Below are 9491 nucleotides of genomic sequence, written 5' to 3' on the forward strand. Positions count from 1 at the left end.
TTTCTAACACATTGACTTTTATTTTAGCTCAGCGTTTCTCAAAGTAAGCAATAACGCCCCCTTCTGGGCGATGAATAGATCTAGGGGGCGCTGGAGGCAGGGTATTGAACGGTGACCAAAGGTAAAATTGGGGCTGATCAGAGGAAACATTGCATTTAATGGTTTCCAGATGATGAGAACAATGTACAGTAAGGGCACAAAGTGTGAGATTCATAGAAAAGTTTTCCTAAGAATATTTCCAATCCTTTTCTTGCACAAGAGAAAATGGGTTAGGGGGCGTTGGGTATAACTTTATGGAACAAAGGGGGCGGTGGATCGAAAAAGTTTGAGAATCACTGGTCTAGCTTTTTGTGCTCTTTTTTTCTGTGGGAACTAACAGGATCATTATATTTAATGTCCATCCTGGATTAGGCCAGGTCTACAATGGGAAAACATGGTTCTCTAATAATAACTTCGTTGAAATATGCAACATAATAACAAATAAAAAATGTTCAATAAAATTAATTTAATTGGAATTTTTCAATTATTTTCCAGAGTAGCAACTACCTACATAACACTAGGATATTCATCAATTTTTTTATCACAATGCTACCTCACAATGTCCCAATTTCTGGTTTTAAACTTAAGGCGAATCTAATTGAATTTCATTCAATGGTTCATTCAAGATTTTGTTGAAACATGATTGCAATTTAAATTTGTATGCCAGAATCTATCGCTTAATTACTCCGTATTATCCAATCAGTAATATAACACTGATTAACGTTGCATCATCATAGAATAATTTTTTAATTCTTAAACGCTATCTTTACTGTAAACATCGAAAAAGCTTTCCAATGTATTGTATACAGAAAAATTAATATACGGGAAAGATTAGCGATAAATTTGCTAAATCTAGTAAATAAAAATTGGGATTTATTATTTTAATATAATGTTTTGTTTGTATAGAACTTTGTTTATATAAATATACACAAATATCAAAACTACATAAAACATTCTAATCAAGTAATAACATCCGTATGTATTTATATAAATTGTTCTTATGACATTCTATTTCTGTCTGAGTGTAATCATATCTCTTCAATACAGTAGACCCCCCTATAATACTGTTGATAATTCCGTGTTATATGAATTCCATGTTGTACGAGTCACTTAGATTTTACAAATACGTGTACCGAGCTGTGAACGGCTCACGTATTTGTAAAATCTAAGTACTCGTCCAACATGGAATTCATATAAAACAAAATTATCAACAGTGTTATAGGGGTCTAGGCCTACTGTACTTATAAAATATTTAACTTAAAATCGTCACGAACGCTTTCCATCGTAAAAAAAGAAAAAACAGCCGGGAAAAGATGAATTATTACAAATAGTCTACATTGGGAGTAAGGGTTCAAAGCCTCCCCTAGTTTTCTATGAAATTTTTATTTTAAACAAGGAACGTTACAAGAGAAAATATTACGACGGCGATCCGATAAGATGTTTTAAAAATTGATTTTAAACAAATTATTATATCTAGTTGAAAAATAATTGATAAAATGAAATAAAACATTTAAGAAAATGAAGTGTAATATTTTCACCAAGAAAAAATGCCGAAGAAAGATTAAAATTGAATTAACCTTGATGCTCTAGTCATAAAAATAATCTTGCTACAGAAATTTAGCCTTCGGGATAAAACTACAAAAGGACATTAAGCTATAAAAATATAACTCATCAAATTGTCAAAATTTNTTTAAAAATTAATTTTAAACAAATTATTATATCTAGTTGAAAAATAATTGATAAAATAAAATAAAATATTTAAGAAAATGAAGTGTAATATTTTCACCAAGAAAAAATGCCGAAGAAAGATTAAAATTGAATTAACCTTGATGCTCTAGTCATAAAAATAATCTTGCTACAGAAATTTAGCCTTCGGGATAAAACTACAAAAGGACATTAAGCTATAAAAATATAACTCATCAAATTGTCAAAATTTATTAACTCTAATCGATAAAAAATAAGATAATTTTTAAAATTGATTGCTGTTGAAAAAAGATTGTTTAATATATAAAGACCCTTGCATTTTTTAATATGCTTTAATAACGAAAAACTAAGATAAAACTGATTCAATCATCGATATTTTCATCATTTTGTTGTGACATATCAACATCATTCTTGATTATCATAATATTTAATAAATGTTTAAAAGATACATTTCAATATAAGCCTTTTTAAAATCTATGCTAAAATATTTAATGTTTAAAAGTTCCCAGGTTAATAGAAAATTATTACAATTTTAAAACCTTAAATATTTTTGAAAGTTTAAGAGTTTTAAGAGAATTATTTGTACTGGAATAATTTTAGAAATGTGTAATTTTAATACACATTTCTAAAATTTCTAATTCTATAAAAACTTTTTATAGTTTTTATAGAATTATATAAGCTTTTATAGAATTTATAGTTTTTATAGAATTATATAAGCAGCTGCTTATTCTTTTACGAAATTATTCAAAAATATATAAATTAAAATTGTTAAATAGTTAAAACTTCTCATTTTAAGCTTCGTAAATGCTCATTGAAAAATTATAATTTTTTTTTTTTTTAAATAAACAGCAATAAGAAAAGTTGTTTTCATAAACATTCTAAAAATAAATATGCGCACTTAGAACTACATTATCTTTTAGTTTAGTTGAACAAACTTTTTAAGCGTTGTATAATAATATTTTCCTTATCGATCAAATTTTATTAATAATATAACAGGCATAATTCACTTTTTTATCGTTCAGGTTGAAAACGTTGACGAATTCTATCTAAAATGACGATTAGAAAGCACTTCTAGAACTTTATCAATCTTCTTTCGTAGGCAGACGGCTCTAAGATCAAAGTTCATCATTAGACGTCTATATGAGACGTGTAACTTATCGCTGCATCATCGGGTTGCTTACATTCCTAGATTAAAAAATATATATAAATAAATAAATATTTTTTTATTACTATTTGTTGCTAACTAATAGAATTTTTTTAGAATATTTTTCATCTACGGCAAACTAAATCGTTAAGTGCGAGAATTTATATGTATGCCGTGAGAACGTTCTTAACGGTCATAAATGATATTTAATATTTAATAAACTGATACGACATCACGAGAAAACCATAATGTAATTTGATGATGATAAATAATAATGTTACTGAAAAATAACATTCCTGCCAAATTAGGATTACGTAAAAAAATTCCTCCAAAAAAGTATCAAATAAGGAGTGTACAGCATTTGATTTATTAATCGAAATCGTTTCATACTTATTTATCCAAAAATTATTGATGATAATATTATATAAATATTTATCTATAAATAATTTAATAATATTTTCTGTTACGGTTTAATCATGCTAATCAATTTTCTATCCTAGTTTATTTTGCAGAATATAAACACCATTACCTTGACCCATTTCGAAACAATACACATCGATTTTAATCAAATTGTATTTTTAAATATTTTTAAACTGATATTCTTTACATTTAGTTAGCAAGTCCCTGCAGTCCTTTACTTTTTTCCCTATAATATTAAAGAAGCGTTTCTATAAAGTTAAAAAGAAATGAAAAATAATATTTAACAGCTAAATTAAATTATTAAGCTATTTTAAAGTTCAATCTTAGTTTCAATAAGACTCGCCATGCAAACACATACAAATTACAAAATTATAATTCAGTTAGAATTAAAATTTTTAAATGACAACGTTATTTAAATAATACTGTATATTGAAAAATACAGTACTAAAGAGACCTACACGTGCAGTAAGTGCATTCTTGTTATTTCTGTTATATTTAATGCGGTTTTTCTTATTTGATGGTTTTCATTATTCTTATATAGACTTGGAATATTTATTAGTTTTGTATTGATCATAGAGATAAAAATTATTTTATGATGTTTGTGTTTTTATATTAAATTATATTCTGTTCATTTCCAGAAGCGTATATCAATCTAGCTTTACTACTGTTTATTTCTATTTTTACATTTGAAGTTTGATTTTTCTATGTTTTCTGGTTTAAACAGTTTGGTATTCTTTTCAAATTTGTTATTAAATCATTTTCTCTGTTTTTTATTTTTATATTTTCTAGATAGCTTAATTGTATCACTTTTGTTTCATTAATTAATTTTCTGTTTATATCTACTTTATATCTTATTTTGTTCTTTTTATTTAAATTTAATTCTTTTATTTAAATTTCTCTTAGTTCATTAATTTTTTATTAAACAAAATTTCACTTAGACTTAAAATTAAAAAGTTACAGAAATAAATTTTCTTATAAACACTTTATCTTCCGCATTACATTTAGTTTGAATTTTCTAGTCACAACTGATATTAAAATTAATTATTAATGAATTATAAGAATTACTAAATTTCACATAAACTGGAATATTCTATAGGCTCATAGCCCGTTATTAATATCGTTTAATGTAACGTTTTAAAAATAAACATTTTAAAAATAAATATTTACAAAATGTTTATTTTACTGAACAATGAGATGAAATTAGATAGCCCTGTTTACAAAGATGATTCATGTTTAAAATGTGATAAAAATTCCCTTTTCTAGTTCTATTTAGAAAGCGAAAAGAGGTTTTCCCACATATTATCAAATATGAGGATTAGTATTAATATTGGAAAATCTCTATTCATAAGGTAAATAGAGGATACTGACGTCAAAGATTTCGTCTTGTCGTCATAGATTACGCCAAGACACAATTTGTATCCGTGTTATTAATTACAAGCTGTGAGAAAATAATATATATTTATTTTGATATTAATTTTTGCGTCTAAGATCAACTATTCTGAAAATTTTCCTGTTGAGTATTACATAAAATACATTAAGCTTTTTACTATTTATGTAAAATAAAAATAAAAATACGTATAATACGTAACGTAAGCACATTTCGCTTTGAAAATAACGCAAAATCTATATACAGTAGAGCATCGATTATCCGACTCAATTGGGGACTGGGGTTGGTCGGATAATTGAAAAGTATGAAAAAATCCATTATTAGTGTAGTATACTATTATATCCCATGTAATTAGTATATTAGTATATCGCTATTAACCTACTTCGCGTTGAATTTTCCTCCATGTTAAGCCTATCAAATTTTTTTAAAAAATACTAATCGTCACTATTGTATCGTTAAAGATTAGAAAATTAAGCCTCGTTTAAATACTGGCTCCTTTTCATGGTCGATCCAGTGTTGCCAGCTAAAACACGTAAAAATAATATTAAAGTAGCCAAGACATAGCCAAATATTGTAGCGCCACATCACTAGCGGACATTTGAAATTGCCGACTAGAACACAGTCGGTTAACCGAGGTGACGGTTAATCGGGGGTCGAATAATCGATGCTCTACTGTATATAAATGAGGATATTTGTTTGTTTGTTCGCTATACACGCCTAAGCCGTTTCACTAATTGCTACGAAACTTGGAAGCTACATTTTTTTTACGTACCGCTAACTTAGATAATGTCGTACATCTCATCCCAAAATATTGATGGATTTTTATGTATCGATTAATTTCTACGTTCTATTTTCTGGGTTTACATATAGATCCATCTATTGGCAAAAAATTTAACAAAGTAATAAACTAAATATAATTCTTACAAAAAAAGGATATAATTTTAAAAAATATATACATGTATATTATATTCACTTAATTACTACGACAATTAAAAAGATACGCCATTACTGCAACAGGTACACATAGCACTTGCCTGCATGGAGTACAGTAGTGTTTTGCCTTGTACATCATACTTTTCCTGTTAGTAATAGGGTCCTGCTGGTTATGCATCTAACTGCGTTCAAGAGAAGATTTTTGAATTGAAATAAAGTGACTTGCGGTAAAATCGAACGTTCGTATTTAGTTAATCTGGGCCTCCTGGTTCTTATGCTTCCTATTCTGGTCTCGATTTTAAACTGTCTAACTCCGTTCTCGAGATTAAGGAAGGACAGAAAGATATATTGACGACAGTAGGAATATATAAATCTACAATTTTTTTCAAATTTTAGCCCAATAAGTACCCTCCAGTAACCGAGTGGATAAAACCAACGAACACCGGTAGTCGGTCGTGGATTCGCGCGTGAAGTTTTCTGGGTTTTCTTTGTACTAGTAACACTGCATCCTCCTCGGCAGATCGCTCACGTGTCGCGTTTCCGTAACCAAATAAACCAATCTAATTCTGTTAGTTTTACTATAAACACGATATTTTCCAGAACATACTTAACTACCACGAAACCTGGATATCCCGGTTCCCCCTAATTTCATCTCCCCTTTAGAAGCAACTTATTTAAATGGGGCCCCAATTTAAATTTTGTCCAGGGTCCGGTAGAGACTTAATCCAGCACTGACTCTACCACAACGAAAATTTCACATTTATTTATTAGATTGTATTGTTATATAATACTTGTTGAGTGACTATAAGTTATAAGTATTAAATAAACATTAAGTAGACAATAAACAGGGTTTTAAACTCAATGTTAGAATTATTACCACGCCGCATTAATTGACTCCTTAAATTTTATTTGCTTGTCCGACTCTGATTATTAGTAGTGACTTTCTGTTACTTTATTAATTGATAAAAATGAAACCATTACTTTAGAATTATAAGAAAATAAAATATTGAAATGTCATCTCCCGGTAATATTTCAGATAATATAAAATTAAATTAAATAAAAATAAACAATTAAAATTCTACTCAAAACGAGAACGGAGGACAATATAGTTTAATGGAAGACGGTTGGCAATCCTAATTTCGTTAATAGTCTCAATTCTGATTTTTAACCCTTAATACAACATTAAATATGGTAAAGTTACTATCTAATAAACAAATTTCAATGCACTTTATTTAACAGAATTTTTAAATTTTAGTTGAATTTTATACAATTTCGATTTTTAAACTTACATTTATGGTGATAAATTCAATCAATTATTTTTATATTTAGACACAAGAATGCTATATTAAATAAAAAATTCAGCAAAGAGTTGCTTAACTTTCCCGGCAATATTTAAAACTGTGTTTTGCGCCATCTGTTGTTATTAAAAACTTTTTATATTTTTAATTATTATAAAATGGCAAAAAGCTTAATTGTGAGGGTAGGCATGGGTTTTATAAAAAATGCCAATAATGAAGTAATATCATCATTAAGTCCGACCCTACTCGGGATACGACACACGACCCTTTATTATCTCCCCATTCCCTCGACCTTTAATAGCATCAATCCCCTAATACCTCCTTGCAATATTTCAGAAATTTTTGTCACAAAGCACAAGAGTTAGTAATACGAAATTTCACTCTATGAGTGCAGCGTACTGAAATTGAATCAATGTTTCAAAACATCCGAATACCAAGAATTGACTCAATGAAACACCACTACTATTAATTCAATTCATTTTATCGACTCGCTCACTCATTGTCCAAGACTATACCATTAGCTGAGCGGAGAAAAACCACTGAACGCTGGAGGTTAGTCGCGGGTTTACGCCTCACCAACGGGCTGAATACGCGGATTTTTCGAGAGTTCTTCACGTGTCTAACACCTCTGAATGAGGAAATTTTCACAAATTTTGCTTAACAAATTATAAAGTTTAAATGTAAAAGCTATTGAACAATTTTCAATAAAGAATATTCTCCATAGATTGCTCTTATCAGAAAAAAAAATTTTTTAATGCTTTAGTTGGGATTGACAGTTCTTTCTGTCAGTAGACATTTTGTGCTTTTGAATGTTAGTTCAAAATCAGTGTGTTAAGAAAGAACACTTTTCAAATTTATGTATCCAGTTCCATAATAGATATATTTGTAAATATGTTTAATCAAATTTGTACGACCATTTTTCAAATAAAAGTATAGAATTCTTGTATAAATTATTTAACAACCAATAATATTGTATTTAAATTCCTTTGAATATAATAGTTATATATGTTTTAAATAAGAATTTCCATACATTTCATCATGGAAATTGTTTATGAATATAAGTGTCAGGAAAAAGTAAGGTTATATTTGTCCTGTAATGTTTTCACAGTAAGCTATTTTTTAAACCCTTTTTTATTTTTTGTTAAAATAATATTACCATACTAATAAATAACTATTTCTAGATGCCTTGTATGTGATGTATACCTGGTTGTGTAGGAAAATATAAAGTGAAGTGATATCCGTCTATATTTAAGTTTCCACAGGATTTGATTTCAGAAGCAAACCAATGGATTAGAGAATGTGTAAAAAATGGCTTATTATTTAAAATGTTTTAACAATTATGCATTAAAAAGTATGAATTATATTTAGGTGAAAACATATATTAAATTGTTAATTAATTTACATTTCCAGTTAGCATATTCTGTTGTAATATAAAAAAATTAAATGCAATTTTCTGTAAGGTTAAAAATACTGTATTGTCTAATAAAGAATGTAAAAAAACTTAACTTGCAATTTACATTTGTTGTTTTTTTTATTATTTTATTATTATAGTAAATGTGAGATCTAGCTTGGGGTACAGAGTAGTTTATTACTCTTGTATCACTTAATCGGCTTCTAGTTGTTGGAACTTGTTCTCGGTCGTCCAAAAGAATGGCTTTTCCTAAGTTGAGGAAATTCGAGTGCGGAGGGACTTACAGTTAAAATAAATTTAGAGCGGAATTAGGTGATGGCGAATTCACCTTCTTCCTCGTCAGGACTTCCCGACACCAGTTAATCGAATTTATGACACGCGGATTAACACGCGTTTTGATATGATATGGATTTGATTCAGAGAGTTATCAAGAGACATTTCTTTAACAAATAATAACGAAATATTTAATAAACTAAAATAAACAATATCATACAAAAATAGAAATAGTTAAAGACAATCGATTCAGACAATGAATATATCAAATTATACGCACCGAGAGAGAGAGCTCACAAATTTATGAAACATACAACCTCTTTAGTTGACTTTATCTTCTTCTTGAGTGGTAGCTTTTTATTTCATTTCTCTAGTTCTCAAAGTTCTGTTCATGGAGAGGTCTTGATAGGCAAAATATAAAACATATCTTCTATTTTCCTAACTAACTTAATTTATCATGGAATAATTATGTCTATGGACGTTGGCCTTCTGGATATGATACGGCTCCGGACTAAGGATGTTGGCCTTAGGAGCTTGAATGGACTATGTCTTCCCTTCTTGGGATCTTCTGGCGTACTCCCGAACTAAAGACGTTGGCCTTAGGGAGACAATATGGGAACTTCTTTCCACTTCCAGATCTGCGGATGTATTCCCGAATTCTGCCAAACTCTAACTATATCTCTTGATTTACGACCAATCATCTTAATTGGATTCTTTCACGTAAACGGATGAAAAAGGGAATAAAAGAGGGGTCGGCAATTCTCATGGTGGTGAGATTTGTAACAGATAAGGGAAAAACAAAGGATGCTTCAGTTTCCGTTAAAGGAAGTGACTGTTTTATCAGTTTTCCCACGTTAGAAAACCGTTCTCACCAAAACGAAA

This window comes from Centruroides sculpturatus, unplaced genomic scaffold (genome assembly GCF_000671375.1).
Source record: "Centruroides sculpturatus isolate CEXI.00-Female unplaced genomic scaffold, Cexi_2.0 scaffold1345, whole genome shotgun sequence".
Classification (NCBI taxonomy): Eukaryota; Metazoa; Arthropoda; class Arachnida; order Scorpiones; family Buthidae; genus Centruroides; species Centruroides sculpturatus.